General features: G+C 36.5%; 1 protein-coding gene across 2 annotated transcripts in view; it reads right to left on the reverse strand.

Annotated features, from left to right (window-relative positions):
• Positions 1–257: 257 nt before the first annotated feature.
• CHM (CHM Rab escort protein) overlaps positions 258–17,759 on the reverse strand; it is a 251,013-nt gene continuing 233,511 nt past the window's right edge. For both annotated transcript variants that reach the window (XR_012504882.1, XR_012504881.1), the window contains 2 exons: positions 1,734–1,828; positions 258–788 (listed from right to left, as the gene is read on the reverse strand). The gene's annotated coding sequence lies outside the window, so the exon portion shown is untranslated. The remainder of the gene's footprint in view (positions 789–1,733; positions 1,829–17,759) is intronic.

A 17,759-nucleotide genomic window follows, 5' to 3' on the forward strand; every position in this document is an offset into this window, starting at 1 on the left:
TTTTTTTATTCTGTCTTTAATAAAGTGTACTTCCCTTTGCAAAGCTACACCTCTACTCATGTCCTGATTTAATCCCTACCTGCATCCTCTACACTTTGTTCCATAAAGGAGTTGCTGATTCTCAAATTTAATCTTCAATCTCTGTTTCTCTTCTGCTTGCAAACATTCTCAGGTTTCCCCTTATCTCAAAACGTACTTCCTGGACCTAGTAATCTTTTTAAAGTACTATTACCCTCTCTTTTCTCTCTCTCTCTCTCTCTCTCTCTCTTTTTTTTTTTTTTTTTTTTTTTTTTTTTTTTTTTTTTGCAGAGGCAGGTAATTAGTATTTATTTATTTATTTATTTATTTATTTATTTATTTATTTATTTATTTAATGGAGGTACTGAAGACTTAACCCAGGATCTCCTGTATGCTAAGCATGTGCTCTACCACTGAACTATACCCTCCCCACTTCTCTTCTTTTCTTTATGTCAGTTTTTAAAAACACATTTCTTGCAGTCAATTTCCCTGAACACATGCTGTGTTTGTCATCTTGCCCATTACCCAACATTGATGTGTGGAAATCTTATCAATTCTTCAAAGCCCATCTCAAATGCTTCCTTATCTCTGCAATTAAATATACATTATTTTTGAGGCTGCCCAAGATGGCAGAGTAGAAGGATGCTTGTAGCTCACCCTCTCCCACAAATACACCAGGACTCATATCCACAGACTCACTCAGCCAACCAGAGTACCTGCTAAACTCCAACAGAACATCGTCCTCTTCAAAAGACAAAGATGCCATGAATCTGGTAGGAGAAAAGGAAAAAAGAAAGAAGAAAAGGCAAAACAGTGCAGGACCAGTCCCTTGGGGAGGGAGTGGCAAAGGGGGAATAGCACTCACTTGCTGGGTTTCCTCCTCTCCAATGGAGAGGCCAATGGGACGGAGGGGGAGTCTCCAAGGCTCAGATGTGTATGAAGCACCCCTTGACTGACAGAACTAAGGTAAATGGGCACAAAGGGTCCCTGCAACACCCAGCTCGAGACGCGAGCTGGCAGCTGGGGGACAGAACAGAATGCCAGAGCCAGGCGGAGGATTGGAGCAGCTGCACTGAGGCAGCCCTGGGGGACTGCAGGGTGCCGCGTGCCATGGATGAGTGGGTACAAAGGGCAAAACAACCTGGCCCCTCCATAAAACAACATGGCTAATGTGCCCTGGGGGGAAGGGTGCCATACCTCCATCTCTGAAAACCCGCAGGTTTTTGGCCAAAGAGAAGCGGGGCTCAGGCACAGCCACCATATCCTCCAGTGCTTAGTACCCAGGTTGGGCTGGGGTTGAAACCTGAATCCATGCCTAAGGGCTTAGCAGCCTCAAAGGCCAGAAGGAGACTTGTTTACAGCCCGAGGCAGATAGGATTTTTCTGCCCTGGTACTTCAGAGAACTCAGGCCACCAAGACAATCAAGGAGCTGAATTTTGGCACAGAGCAGGGGAGGCGCTGTTCCATGGTCTTCCACGAGCCCACCTATGGAATGCGGACTTGAGGTGGAGCGGGCAGCTGCACAGAGCTGGGGAGGGACTGGCGCCGGGAGAGGGCGAGTGGCCACCTGCCTTCCCAGCAAGAACACAGCACCTGACCACGGTGCTGGGAGGGGATGCGACCCGCCTGCCTACCTCACCGGAGCGCACCATCTGACTACAGCATCGGGAGGGGGAGTGACCTGCCCACCCACTGTGAAGGACAGCAGAACCTACCTGCAGTGCTGGGAGGGTGCACGATCTGCTTGTCGACAGGCACTGGGAGCAGCACAGATGAGGGGCACCAACAGAGGGCCTCTGGAAACAGCAAGCTGAGTTTGCAAAACAGAAAGATTTCTTGATAAAATCATTAAGAGTGCACAGTTTTCCCTTTTTTTTTTTTAAATCTTTTTTTATCTGTTCTATTTTCTATTACCTTTTTAATTTTTACTTTCTAAACAATTATATATGCTTCCAGTTTTAATCCCTTTTAAATTTTTCTTTTCAAATATTTTTATTAATATCATTTTTAAAAATCCCCCTCATTTCATTTCTATTGGTTTTGATTTCCAGTTATTGATTATACACGGGATTCAATTTTTTTTGCTCTTTTTTCCTTTTTTTAAAGGTTTTTAAAAGACGTCTTAACCCGTTTGCTATTCTGCTTCAACTTCCTCTTCTATTATTGATTATACACGGTTTTCAAACATTATCTTCTCGCTTATTTTAAATTCTCTCTTTATTTATCTTTTTTAATCTGTTCTATTTTCTATTACCTTTTTAATTTTTATCTTCTAAACAATTGTATACACTTCCAGTTTTAATCCCTTTTAAAATTTTCTTTTAAATATTTTTATTATTATTACTTTTAAAACTCCACCTCATTTCATTTTTATTTCTGTTGATTTTGATCACTTGTTATTGATTATATACAGGTTTCAAATATTGTTTTTTGATCTTTTTTCCTTTTTTTAAAGGTTTTTAAAGATGTCTGAACCCAATTGCTAGTCTGATTCAAATTGCTCTACTATTGTTGATTATACACTGTTTTCAAACCTTTTTTTCCTCCCTTCTTTTAAAATTGTCTTTCTCTCTCTCTTTTTTTAAGACTTATTCCTGCATAGGCTTTAGATAAATAAATAAACTCTTTAAGGACCACAATAGATAACTGATACTGCATAAGCCACAGTGCCAGAAAGATATAAGCAAGATGAAGAAGCAGAGGAACCACTCCCAATTAAAAGAGCAAGAGAAATCCCCTAAAAGAACGATCAATGAAATAGACATGGATGGCCTACTATATGAAGATTTCAAAAAAGGAGTGATCAAAGTACTGAAGGAACAAAAAAGAGATAGTGTTTAGAGATATAAAGTATGTCAAAAAATGACATTGAAACTATAAAGAGCCAAGTAGAATTGGTAAACTCATTGGCTGAGATGAGGGCTGATCTAAAGGCTGTACAAAGCAGACTAGATAATGCAGAGGAACAAATAAGTGACCTAGAAGACAGGACAACAGAAAGCACCCAATCAGAACAGCTGAGAGAAAAACAAATAAAAACAATGAAAACAACATAAGGGACTTATGGGATAATATAAAGCATGCCAATCTACACATAATAGGAGTTCCAGAAGGGGAAGAAAGAACAAAGGGGATTGAAAAGGTATTGGAAGAAATCATGACTGAAAACTTCCCAAACTTAAAGAAAGAATCAGATATCTGAATACAGGGAGCTCAGAGGGTCCCAAACAGGAAGAACCCAAACAGACCCACACCAAGGCATATCATAGTCAAGATGGCCAGAGTCAAGGATAAAAAAATAATCCTGAAGGCAGCAAGAGAAAAACAAAGAGTGAGGTACAAGGGAACCCCCATAAGGCTCTCAGCTGCTTTCTCTACACAAACACTACAGGCCAGAAGGGAGTGGCAAGATACATTCAAAGTCCTGAATGAAAAAAGATGCAGCCTAGGACACTTTATCCAGCAAGGCTATCCTTTAGAATTGAAGGAGAGATAAAGAATTTCACAGAGAAGCACAAACTAGAAGAGTTTAGCAACACTAAACCCATGCTAAAAGAAATATTGACAGGTCTACTCTAAATAGAAAAGATGGAGGATGCTACAGAAATGAGAAATTCATAACTGGAAAGGTGATAACTACCACGAATTACAAATAGAATAAACATGAAATTGTAAAAGAAGACATCTCAATCATTAAGAGTGGGAGAGGGAAACAAGAAAATATAGAGTATTTTTTTTCTTTTTTAAATTTTTTGTTCTCGGTAGGATGGGTTTGAGCTTATATTACTATCTGTTTCACACAAACAGTTATAGTAATGGGCTAATAGATTTACAAAAAAGGGTAACCACAAGCCAAAAACTTACAAGGGAGTCACAAAAACTAAATAAAATCCATGATAATACAAAGGAAAACTACCAAACCACAAAAGGAAGAAGAATGGAACAAAGAGGAAATACCAAATCGACTGCAAAAAATAAGGTCAAAATGGCAATAAACACACATCTATCATTAGCTACAGTACATGTTAATGGACTAAACACTCCAATCAAAAGACATAGAGTGGCAGACTGGATAATAAAGCAAGGACCTTCAATATGCTGCATACAAGAGACCCATTTTAGGGAAAAGGACACATAGATTGAGAGTGAAAGGATGGAAAAGGATATTCCATACAAATGGAAAACCCAAAAAAGCCAGTGTAGCAGTACTGATTTCAGGCAAAATAGACTAAAACAAAGGCCATAAAGAAAGATAAAGAAGGACATTGTATAATGATTAAAAGAGTAATACAAGATGAGGATATTACACTCGTTAATTTATATGCACCCAGTATAGGAGCATCTAAGTACATAAAACAATTACTAACAGAGATAAAGGGGGATACTGATGGGAATACAATCATTGTCGGAGATCTTAACACCACATTTACATCACTAGACAGATCTTCCAGACAGAAAATAAATAAGGCAACAGAGAAATTAAATGATACAATAGAAAAATTAGATTTGGTGGATATTTTCAGAGCATTGCACCCCCCCCCAAATAGGATACACATTCTTTTCAAGTGCACATGGAAAATTTTCTAGGATTGATCATGTACTTGGGCACAAAAGAAGCCCCAACAATTTTAAGAATATAGAAATTATCTCAAGCATCTTACTGACCACAAGTCATGAAACTAGAAATCAACTACAGAGAAACAATGGAGACAAAAAGGAAAGCATGGAGATTAAACAACATGCTATTAAAAAACCAGTGGGTGTCTACAGCCATACCACCCTGAACGTGACCGATCTGGTCTGATCTTGGAAGCTAAGCAGGGTCGGGCCTGGTTAGTACTTGGATGGGAAAAAAAACAATGGGTAAATGATGAAATCAAAGTTGAAATTAAAAAATACCTTGAGACAAGTGAAAATGAAAACACAACCACACAAAATTTATGGGACGCAGCAAAGGCAGTGCTAAGAGGGAAATTTATAGAGATACAGGCCTTCCTTGAAAAAGAACAATCCCAAATAAAGAATCTAACCTACCAGTTAAAAGAATTAGAAAAAGAAGAGCAAAAAACCCTGAAAGTCAGCAGAAGGAAGGAAATAATGAAGATCAGGGAGGAAATAACTAAAATAGAGATTTAAAAAAATAGAAAAAATGAATCAAACCAAGAGCTGGTTTTTTGAAAGAGTAAATAAAATCGACAAACCTCTGGCCAAACTCAGAAAGAAGAAAAAAGACAGAGCACAAATAAGCAAAATAAGAAAGGAAAATGGAGACATTATGACAAATAACATAGAAATACAGAATATCATATGAGAATATTATGAAATACTATATGGAACCAAAATGGATAACCTAGAGGAGATGGACAAGTTTCTGGAAACATATAGCCCACCAAGACTGAATCAAGAAGAAACTGACAACTTGAACAAACCGATCACTAGAAATGAAATTGAATTTGCAATGAAAAACCTCTCTACAGATAAAAGTCCAGAACCTGGCAGCTTCACTGGGGAATTCTACCAAACATACAAAGAAGAACCCATACCAGCCCTTCTCAAACTCTTTCAGAAGATTGAAAAGGAGGGAATACTCCCAAACTCATTCTATGAAGCCACCATCACCCTGATACCAAAACCAGGCAAAGACACCACCAAAAAAGAGATTTACAGACCAATATCTCTGATGAACATAGATGAAAAATCCTTACCAAAATATTAGCAAATTGAACAGTACATAAAAAAGATTATACATCATGATCAAGTGGGGTTCATCCCAGGGACACAACGGTGGTTCAACATATGCAAATCAGTCAATGTAATACATCACATCAACAAGAGAAAGGTCAAAAGCCACATGATCATCTCAATAGATGCAGAAAAAGCATTTGATAAAATTCAACACCCATTTATGATAAAACCTCTCACCAAAGTGGGTATAGAGGGAGCATATCTCAACATAATAAAACCTATATATTGCAAACCTACAGTCAGCATAGTACTCAACGGTGAAAAACCTCAAAAGCTTCCCACTAAAATCTGGGACAAGACAAGCCTACCCACTATCACCACTCCTATTCAACATAGTCTTGGAAGTCCTAGCCACAGCAATCAGGCAAGAGAGAGAAATAAAAGGGATCCAAATTGGAAAAGAAGGGGCAAAAGTGTCACTATATGCTGATGATATGTTACTATATATAGAAAACCCTAAAAGGTCAGCACAAAAACTTCTAGAGCTGATGGAAGAATTCAGCAAGGTAGCATGTTACAAAATTAACGTTCAAAAATCAGTTGCATTTCTTTACACTAATGATGAATCAACAGAAAAAGAAAGTAAAGAAACAATCCCCTTTAAAATAGCACCCTAAGTAATAAAATACCTAAGAATAAATCTAACCAAGGAGGTGAAAGACTTAATACATGGAGAACTATAAAACACTGATTAAGGACATTAAAGAAGACTTTAAAAAACAGAAAGATATCCCATGCTCTGGGATTGGAACAATCAATATTGTTAAAATGGTCACACTGCACAAGGCAATCTACAGATTTAATGCAATCCCTATCAAATTACCCAGGACATATTTCACAGAACTAGAAAAAATCATAATAAAATTTGTATGGAACCACAAAAGACCTAGAATTGCCACAGCATTACTGAAGAAAAAGAAAGAGGCTGGAGGAATAACTCTCCCAGACTTCAGACAATACTATAGAGCTACCATAATCCAGACAGCATGGTATTGGTACAAACACAGACATATAGACCAATGGAACAGAATAGAAAGCCCAGAAATGAACCCACAAACTTTTGGTCAACTAATCTTTGACAAAGGAAGCAAGAATATACAATGGAATAAAGACAGTCTCTTCAGAAAATGGTGTTGGGAAAACTGGACAGCAGCATATAAATCAGTGAAGCTAGAGCACTCCCTTACACCATACAGAAAAATAAAGTCAAAATGTATCAAACTCTTAAACATAAGACGAGATACAGTAAACCTCCTAGAAAAAAATATAGGCAAATCATTATCCGACATACATCTCAAAAACGTTCTCCTAGGACAGTTTACCCAAGCAATAGAAATAAAAGCAAGAATAAACTAATGGGACCTAATGAAACTTAGAAGTTTTGCACAGCAAAGGAAACCGTAAGTAAAACAAAACGACAGCCCACGGAATGGGAGAAAATGTTTGCAAATGAAACTGACAAAGGCTTGATCTCCAGAATATATAAGCAGCTCATACAACTTAATAAGAAAGAAAAAAACCAACAACCCAATCCAAAAATGGGCAAAAGACCTAAACAAGCAATTCTCCAAGGAAGAAATACAAATGATCAATAGGCACATGAAAAAATGCTCAATATCACTAATCATTCAAAAATCCACAAATGACAAGTGCTGGAGAGGCTGTGGGGAAGAGGGAACCCTCCTACACTCCTGGTGGGAATTCAGTTTGGTGCAGCCACTATGGGAAACAGTATGGGGATTTCTCAGAAGACTCGGAATAGACTTACGATATCACCCAGGAATCCCATTCCTGGGCATATGTCAAGAAGGAAACCTACTTCAAAAAGACACCTGCACCCCAATGTTCATAGCAGCACTATTTACAACAGCCAAACCATGGAAACAGCCTAAATGTCCATCAACAGATGACTGGATAAAGAAGAAGTGATATATTTATACAATGGAATACTATTCAGCCATAAAAATGACAACATAACACTATTTGCAGCAACATGGATGCTCCTGGAGAATGTCATTCTAAGTGAAGTAAGCCAGAAAGAGAAAGAAAAATACCATATGAAATCGCTCATATGTGGAATCTAAAAGAAACTAACAAAAAACATAAATACAAAACAGAAATAGACTCATAGACATGGAATACAAACTTGTGGTTGTCAAGGGGGAGGCGGGTGGGAAGGGATAGACTGGGAGTTCAAAATTTGTAGATAATGACTTCCTTATTTTATTAAAAATACTAAGTGTAAGTATAAAGTATATATTTTATTCAACATTGCTTATGTTTTATAATTATCAGGAATACATTTGTTGCATATGGTCATTTTCAGTGGAATTGGAAAGAAAGAATAATACATGATGGCAGATGTAATACCCTAACATATTTGTCTCGTTTTAAAGATTGATATTAGAAAGTTTCTTCTGTATAGCACAGGGAAGTATTTTCAATATCTTGTAATAACCTTTAATGAAAAAACTATGAAAACGAATCTATGTATGTATATGCATGACTGGGACATAGTGCTATACACCAGAAATTGACACATTATAATTGACTGTACTTCAATAAAATAAATAAATAAATAATAATTTTAAAAAACATTCTCTGACATAAATCTTAGCAATATTCTCCTATGGCAGGCAATAAAAGTAAGAGCAAAAAAAAAAAATGGGACCTACTTAGACTTATAAGCTTTTGCATAGCAAAGGAAACCATAAGCAAAACAAAACGACAACTTACGGAATTGGAGAATATATTTACAAATGATGCTACTGACAAAGGCTTAATTTCCAGAATATATAACAGCTCATACAACTTAATAACAAAAAAACCCAAACAACCCAATCCAAAAATGGGCAGAAGACCTAAACAAGCAGTTCTTCAGTGAAGACATACAAATGGCCAATAAACACATGAAAAACTGCTCAATATAGCTAATTATCAGAGAAATTCAAATCAAAACTACAGTGAGGTATCACCTCACACCCGTCAGAATGGCCATCATTCAGACGTCCACAAATGATAAATGCTGGAGACAGTGTGGAGAAAACGGAAACCTCCTACACTGTTGGTGGGAATGTAGTTTGGTGCAGCCATTATGGAAAACAGTATGGAGATTCCTCAAAAAACTAAAAATTAAATTACCATATGATCCAGCAATCCCACTTCTGGACATATAACTGAAGTAGACTCTAATTTAAACAAGTACATGCACCTTAATGACATAGCAGCACTATGTAAATTAGCCAAGACATGGAGGCAACATAAATGTCCGTCAACAGATGTCTAAATAAAGAAGTTGTGGTATATTTATACAACGAAATACCACTCAGCCATAAAAAGAATAAAATAATACCATTGCAACAAAGATGGACTTAGAGATCATCATTCTAAGTGAAGTAAGCTAAATAGAGAAAGAAATATACCATATGATATCACTCATATGTGGAATCTAAAAAAAAGAGAAGAAGAAAAAAGGATTATATGAACTCATCTACAAAATAGAAACAGACTTGCAGACATACTAAACAATTCTATGATTACTGAGGAAAGGAGGTCAGAAGGGATAAATTTGGGAGTTTGAGATTTACAAATGTTAGCCACTATATATAAACATAGATTTTTAAAAGTTTCTTCTGAATAGCACAGGGAACTATGTTCAATATGTTGTAATAACTTTTAATGAAAAAGAATATGAAAATGAATTTATGTATGTATATGTGCTACTGGGACATTGCACTGTACACCAGAAATTGGCACATTGTAACTGACTGTACTTCAATAAAAAAAAGTTTTTAGGTGGAAACTATAGGGTTTTTTTATATAAAGTATCATGTCATCTGCAAATAGTGGCTCCCTTCCAATTTGGATGCACTTTATTTCTTTTTCTTCTTTGATTGCTGTGGCTAGATTTTCAATACTATGTTAAATAAAAGTGGTGAGAGTAGGCATCCTTATATTTTTCCTGAATTAAAAAAAAAGGGCTCAGCTTTTCAGAACTGAGTGGCTGTGGGTTTGTCATAAATGGCCTTTAGTACTTTGAGATATGTTCCCTCTATACCTATTTGGAGGAGAGATTTAATCATGAATGATGTTGAATTTTGTCAAATGCTTTTTCTACATCTATTGAGGCGACCTTGTAATTATTAACCTTCCTTTTAATATTGTAGTGTATCACATTGATTGATTCATGATTGTTGAATTATCCTTGTGTCATGCAATGATTCCAACTTGATCTTGGTGTATGACCTTTTATATATTGTTGGACTTGTTTTGCAAATATTTAGTTCAGGATTTTTGCATCTATATTTATCAAAGTTATTGGACTGTAATTTTCATTTTTGGTAGTGTCTTTATCTGATTTTTGTATCAGGATAATAGTGGCTTTGTAGATTGAATTTGGGAGTGTTCTATCTTCAATTTTTTGGAATAATTTGAGAAAGATAATGTTAGGTCTTTATATGTTTGCTGGCAGTTTTTCCATTACAAATTCAATTTCATTACTAGTAATTGGTCTATTCAAATTGTCTGTTTCTTCTTGAAAAATTCTTGACAGAGTGTATGTTTCCAGAAAATTGTCCATTATTTCTAGCTTGTCCATTTCATTGGCATTTAAGTGTATTGTTTTCTTATGGTTTTTTTATATCTCTGAAGCATTGGTTGTATTTATCCTTTTTCATTCCTTATTTTGTCTACTTGAGTTATCTCTTTTCTTCTTAGTGAGCCTGGCTTAAGATTCATCAATTTTGTTTATCTTTAAAAAAAAAACTTTTGGTATCATTGATCTTTTCTATTTTTTTACTCTATGTTATTTATTTCCTCTCTGATCTTTAACATTTCCTTCTGTCTGCTGACTTTGGACATTGTTTGTTCTTTTTGTATTTCCCTTGGGTGGTAGGTCAGTTTGTTTATTTGAGATTTTTCTTGTTTCTTGAGGAAGGCCTGTATCACTACGAACTTCCCTCTTAGAACTTTTTTTGCTGTGTCCCATAAGTTATGTAAAGTTGTATTTCTATTTTGATTCATCTTGAGGTATTTTCTGTTTCCCTTTTGATTTTATGGTTGGCCTATTTGTTTTTAAATAGAATGTTGTTTAGTTTCTATCTGTTTGTTCTTCCCCCACTTTTCTTTCTGTAATTAATTCTAATTTCACACTATTGTGGTCATAAGAAATTCTTGATGCAATTTCTGTCCTCTTAAATTTGTTGAGAATTGTTTTGTGGCCTAGAATGTGATCTCTCCTGGAGAATGTTCCATGTGCAGTTGAAAAGAATGTGTATTCTGCAACTTTTGCATGTAATGTACAATAGATATCTATTAAGTCCAATGAGTCTATTGTGTCACTTTAGACCACTGTTGCTTTATTGATTTTCTGTTTATATGATATGTTCATTGATGTCAGTGGAGTGTTAAAGGTCCCTACTATTATTGTATTGTAGTCAATTTCTCCCTTTATTTCTTATGAGTATTGCTACCCTTGCTTTCTTGTAGTTTTCATTTGCATGAAATATCTTTTTCCATCCCCTCAGTTTCAGTCTGGTGTGTCTTTAGGAGTAAAGTGAGTCTCTTGTAAGCAGTATATTGAATGGTCTTTTTTTTTTTTTCATCCAATCAGCCACCAAATGTCTTTTTATCAGAGCATGTAGTCCATTGACACTTAGAGTAATTATTGATAGTTACTTATTACTATTTTATTGCTTACTTTACATTAGTTTTTGTAGTTCTTTTCTATTCATTTCCTGTTCTTTTTTTTTCCAGTTGTGGTTTGATAATTTTCTTTATTAATATGCTTGTTTCCCTTAATTTTTAGTTTTTGTGTATCTATTGTAGGTTTTTGATCTGTGATTACCTTGGGGTTCATATATGTTGACCTATAATTATGTCTAGTTGTTACAAACTGATAATCATTTAAGTTCAAACATATTCTACAATATCTATATTTTTTTCTCCTCTCACCCACATTTTGTGTCTTTGATGTCATATTTTACATCTTCATGCCCTTTTCACCTTAACAACCAATGAGTCAGATAAGAAGTCAGAAGGGAAATTTTAAAATATATGGAAACAAAAATGGAAACAAACCGATCAAAATTTATAAGATGCAGTAAAAGCAGTTCTTTTATTTTTTTAACATTTTATTATTGAGTAATAGTCATTTTACAATGTTGTGTCAAATTCCAGTGTAGAGCAAAAGTTTTCAGTTATACATGAACATACATATATTCATTGTCACTTGTTTTTTCACTGTGAGCTACCACAAGATCTTGTGTATATTTCCCTGTGCTATACAGTATAATCTTGTTTATCTATTCTACATCTTAAAATCCCAATCTGTCCCTTCTCACCCCCTGTCCCCTTGGCAACCACAAGTTTGTATTCTATATCTATGAGTCTGTTTCTGTTTTGTATTTATGGGTTTTTTTTAGATTCCACATATGAATGATCTTATATGGTATTTTTCTTTCTATTTCTGGCTTACTTCACTTAGAATGACATTCTCCAGGAACATCCATCTTGCTGCAAATGGCATTATGTTGTTGGTTTTTGTGGCTGAATAGTATTCCATTGTATAAATAGACCACTTCTTTGTCATCCAGGCATCTGTTGATGGAAATTTAGGCTGTTTCCATGTCTTGGCTATTGTAAATAGTGCTGCTATGAACATTGGGGTGCAGGTGTCTTTTTGAAGTAGGGTTCCTTCTAGATATATGCCCAGGAGTGGGATTCCTGGGTCATATGGTAAGTCTATTCCTAGTCTTTGAGGAATCTCCATACTGTTTTCCACAATGGCTTTCCTTGCTTCCCTCTCCCACTCTTAATGATTTAGACGTCTTCTTTTACAATTTTGTGATTATTCTATTTGTAATTCATGGTAGTTATCACCTTTCCAGTTATGAGTTTCTCATTTCTGTAGCATCCTCCTTCTTTTCTATTTAGAGTAGACCTGTCAATATTTCTTTTAGCATGGGTTTAGTGTTGCTAAACTCTTTTAGTTTTTGCTTATCTTGAAATTCTTTATCTCTCTATCTATTCTAAAGGATAGCCTTGCTGGATAGAGTATCCTAGGCTGCATCTTTTTTTCATTCAGGACTTTGAATATATCTTGCTACTCCCTTCTGGCCTGTAGTGTTTGTGTAGAGAAATCAGCTGAGAGCCTTATGGGGATTCCCTTGTAACTCCCTCTTTGTTTTTCTCTTGCTGCCTTTAGGATCATTTTTTTATCCTTGACTCTGGCCATCTTGACTATGATATGCCTTGGTGTGGGTCTGTTTGGGTTCTTCCTGTTTGGGACCCTCTGAGCTCCCTGTATTCAGATATCTGATTCTTTCTTTAAGTTTGGGAAGTTTTCAGTCATGATTTCTTCCAATACCTTTTCAATCCCCTTTGTTCTTTCTTCCCCTTCTGGAACTCCTATTATGTGTAGATTGGCATGCTTTATATTATCCCATAGGTCCCTTATGTTGTTTTCATTGTTTTTATTTGTTTTTCTCTCAGCTGTTCCAATTGGGTGCTTTCTGTTGTCCTGTCTTCTAGGTCACTTATTCGTTCCTCGGCATTATCTACCCTGTTTTGTACCATCTTTAGGTCAGCTCTCATCTCAGCAAATGAGTTCACTAATTCTATTTGATTCTTCTTTATGGCGTCTATTTCATTTTTGACATACTTTATATCTCTAAACACTATTTCTTTTAGTTCCTTCCTTTGATCACTCCTTTTTTGTAATCTTTATCTAGTAGGCCATCAATGTCTGTTTCCTTGATCTTGCTTTCAGGGGATTTCTCTTGCTCTTTTAATTGGGAGTAATTCCTCTGCTCCTTCATATTGCTCATATCTCTCTGGCCCTGTGGCTTAAGGAGTATCAGTTATCTATTGTGGTCCTTAAGGAGTTTATTTATTTATCTATCTAAAGCCTATGCAGGAATAAAACTGGTGAGCAGGTGGGTCACTCCCCCTCTTGATGCCATAGTCAGATGTTTCACTTGGGCGAGGCAGGTGGAAGGATTTCAGCCCCTCCCAGCACCGTGGTCAGGTGCTGCGTTCCTGCCAGGAAGGTGGGTTGCCACCCGCCCTCTCCTGGCGCTGGTCACTCAGCTGCTCTGTGCAGCTGCCTGGTCCGCCTTGGGTCGGCGCTCAGTATGCAGGCTCAGGGAAGACCGCAGAACAGCCTTGCCCCTGCTCATGCCAAATCTCAGCTTCTTGTTTGTCTTGGCAGTGCAAGTTCTCTGAGGGACCAGAGCAGAAAGATCCTATCTGCCTTGGGCTGTAAATGAGTCTGAGTCCTGTAGAGGAGGTTGCAGAGCCCCCTGGTGTGGATTCAGGTCTCGGATCCGCCCCCACCCAGGTACTGTGCCCAGGAGGAGATGGAGGCTGTGGCTGTGCCCCACCTCTCTTCTCACGAGAAGGGCCAGTAATGGCGCCGCAGGTCTGAGGAGACAAAGGCTACAGCACCCCTCCCTCCAGGGCACACCAGCCATGTTGCTTTGCTTTTTTCACAATTTACGGGGGACCAAGATTGTTATGCTCTGTATCCCCTCCCAGTCATGGTGCGCAGCACCCTGCAGTCCCCGGGGATGCCCCTGTCCTCCACCCGGCTCAGGTGGCCTGTCCCAGTCCCAGCTGCTGGCTCGTGTCTCAGGCTGGGTGTTACAGGGACCCTCTGTACCCATTTAATTTAGCTCTGTCAGTCTAGGGGTGTTCAGGGCAGATCTGAGCCTCAGAGGCTCCCCCTCTGTCCCATTGGCCTCTCCATTGGAGTGGGGAGACCCAGCAAACAAGTGCTATTCCTCCTTTGCTGCTCCCTCCCCACAGGACCGGTTTTGCTTTTTCTTCTTTCTTTTTTCCTTTTCTCCTACCAGGTTTTTGGCATCTTTGTCTTTCAAAGAGGGTGATGTTCTGTCGGAGTTCAGCAGGTGGTCTGGTTGGCTGAGTGGGTCTGTAGATGTGAGTTTTGGTGTATTTGTGGGAGAGGGTTAGCTACAAGCATCCGTCTACTCCACCATCTTGCTTCTCTCAGTAAAAGCAGTTCATATAATGATAAATGACACATACACTGTTGGTGGGAATGTTAATTGGTGCAGCCACTGTGAAAAACAGTATGAAGTTTCCTCAAAAAACTAAAAATTGAACTAACATATGATCCAGGAATTCTGTTTCTGAGTGTATATGCAGAAAATATGAAAACACTAATTCAAAAAGATACATGCATTCCACTGTTCATAGCAGCAATATTTATAATAGCCAAGACATGGAAGCAACCCAAGTGCCCATCAACAGATGATTGGATTAAGAAGATATGAATAACAAAATTTGCATTATCATTACAATAAATGCAGAAAAAGTATTTGATAAAATTCAACATCCATTTATGATAAAAAAAAAAAAAAACCTCTCACCAAAGTGGATATGTAGGGAACATATCCCAACATAATAAAAGCTATTTATGACAAACTTACAGCCAGCATAATACTCAGTGGTGAAAAGTTGAAAGCCTTCCTGCTAAAATGTAGAACAAGACAAGGATGCCCACTCTCACCACTTCTATTCAACATAGTATTGAAAGTCCTAGCCATAGCAATCAGACAAGAAAATGAAATAAAATGGATCCAGATTGGAAGGGAAGAGATAAAATTGTCACTATATGTGGGTGACATGATACTATCCATAGAAAACCCTAAAGATGCCATGCAAAAACTAGTATAGCTGATAAAAGAATTTGGCAAGGTAGCAGGATGCAAAATTAATGTATAGAAATCAGTTGCATTTATTTACACTAACAATGAAATATCAGAAAAGGAAAGTAAAGAAACAATCCCTTTTAAAGTTGTATCAAAAAATAAAATACTTAAGAGTAAATCTGACCAAGGAGGTAAAAGAATTATACACAAAGAAATACAAAACATTGATTATGTAAATTAAAGATGACTTAAAGAAATGGAAAGATATCCCATGATCTTGAATTGGAAGAATTAACATTGTTAAAATGGCCATACTACAGTTTTAATGTGATTCCTATCAAATAACCCAGGACATTTTTCACAGAACTAGAATAAGTAATCCTAAAATTTATATGGAATTGCAAAAGACCCAGAATTGCCTAAGCAATACTGAAGAAAATGAATGAAGCTAGAGGAATAATCCTCCCAGAATTCAGACAATACTACAGAGCTATAGTAATAAAAACAGTGTAGTATTGGCACAAAAACAGACATATGGATCAATGGAACAGAATAGAGAGCCTAGAACTAAACTCACAGACTTATGGTCAATTAATCTTTGAAAAATGAGGCAAGAATATACAATGGAAAAGACAATCTCTTCAACAAGTGGTATTGGGAAAACTAGACAGCCACATGTAAGTCAATGAAGTTAGAACACTCCCTCACACTATACACAAAAATAAACTCAAAATGGCTTAAAGACTTGAACGTAAGACATTATCAACCTCCTAGATGATAACATAGGCAAAACATTCTCTGGCATAAATCTTAGCCATGTTCTCTTAGGGCAATCTACCCAAGCAATAGAAATAAAAGCAAAAATAAACAAATGGGACCTAATTAAATTTACACGCTTTTGCACAGCCAAGGAAACCATATACAAAATAGAAAGACAACCTATGGAATGGAAGAAAATATTTGAAAATGATAAGACAAAGGCTTAATTTTCAGAATGTATAAAGGCTTAATTTTCAGAATGTATAAACAGCTCATACAACTTAATAACAACAAGAACAAAAAAAAAAAAAAAACAAGCAACTCAACCCAAAAATGGGCAAAAGACCTAAACAAACAATTCTCTAATGAAAACTTACAAATGGCCAATAGGCATGTGAAAAAATGCTCAATATCACTAATTATCAGAGAAATGCAAATCAAAACTACAATGAGGTTATCACCTCACTCCAATCAGAGTGGCCATCATTCAAAAGTCCACAAACAATAATTGCAGGAGAGGCTGTGGAGAAAAGGGAACTGTACTATACTGTTTGCAGGAACGTCATTTGGTGCAGCCATTATGGAAAACAGTGTGAAGATTCCTCAAAAGACTTACCATATGATCCAGCAATCTCACTCCTGGGCATATATCCAGAGGGAATTCTAATTCAGAAAGATACATGCACCCCAATGTTCATAGCAGCTCTATTTACAATAGCCAAGACATGGAAGCAACCTAAATGTTCATCGATAGATGACTTGATAAAGAAGTTGTGGTGTATATACAAAATAGAATACTACTTAGCTATAGAAAAGATTGAAATAATGCCATTTGCTGAAACATGGATGGACCTAGTGATCGTCATTCTAAGCCAGAAAAAGGAAAAAAAATACCATATGATATCAGTCATATGTGGAATCTAAAAAAAAAAAAAAGGACACAAATGAACTTATTTACCCAGCAGAAACAGACTCACAGACATTGAAAACAAACTTATGGTTACCGGGGGCAAAGAGGTGGGAAGGGATAAATTGGGAGCTTGAGATTTGCAGAAACTAATGTATATAAACTAGATAAACAAGTTTTTACTGTATATATGGCACAGGGAACTATATTCAATATCTTGTACTAACTTATGGTGAAAAGAATATGAAAATGAATATGTGTATGTTCTTCTATGACTGAAGCATTATACTGTACATCAGAAATTGACACAACATTGTAAACTGACTATATGTCAATAAAAATATGTATACTAAGAAAAAAACCCAAAAAACCAAACTTATGGTTACTGGTGGGGAAAAGGGGTGGGAAGAGATAAATTGAGAGTTAGAGATTTGCAGATACTATTATATATAAAATAGATAAGCAACAAATTTCTTATATACAGCACAGGGAACTACATTCAATATATGTAGTAATCTATAATGAAAGAGAATATGAAAAGTAGTATATGTATGCATATGTATGACTGAAACATTATGCTGTACACCAGAGATTGTCACAACATTGTAAACTGTCTATGCTTCAATAAGTAAAAAAGAGAAAATATGAGTGTGTGTGTG

This window comes from Camelus bactrianus, chromosome X (assembly GCF_048773025.1).
Source record: "Camelus bactrianus isolate YW-2024 breed Bactrian camel chromosome X, ASM4877302v1, whole genome shotgun sequence".
Classification (NCBI taxonomy): Eukaryota; Metazoa; Chordata; class Mammalia; order Artiodactyla; family Camelidae; genus Camelus; species Camelus bactrianus.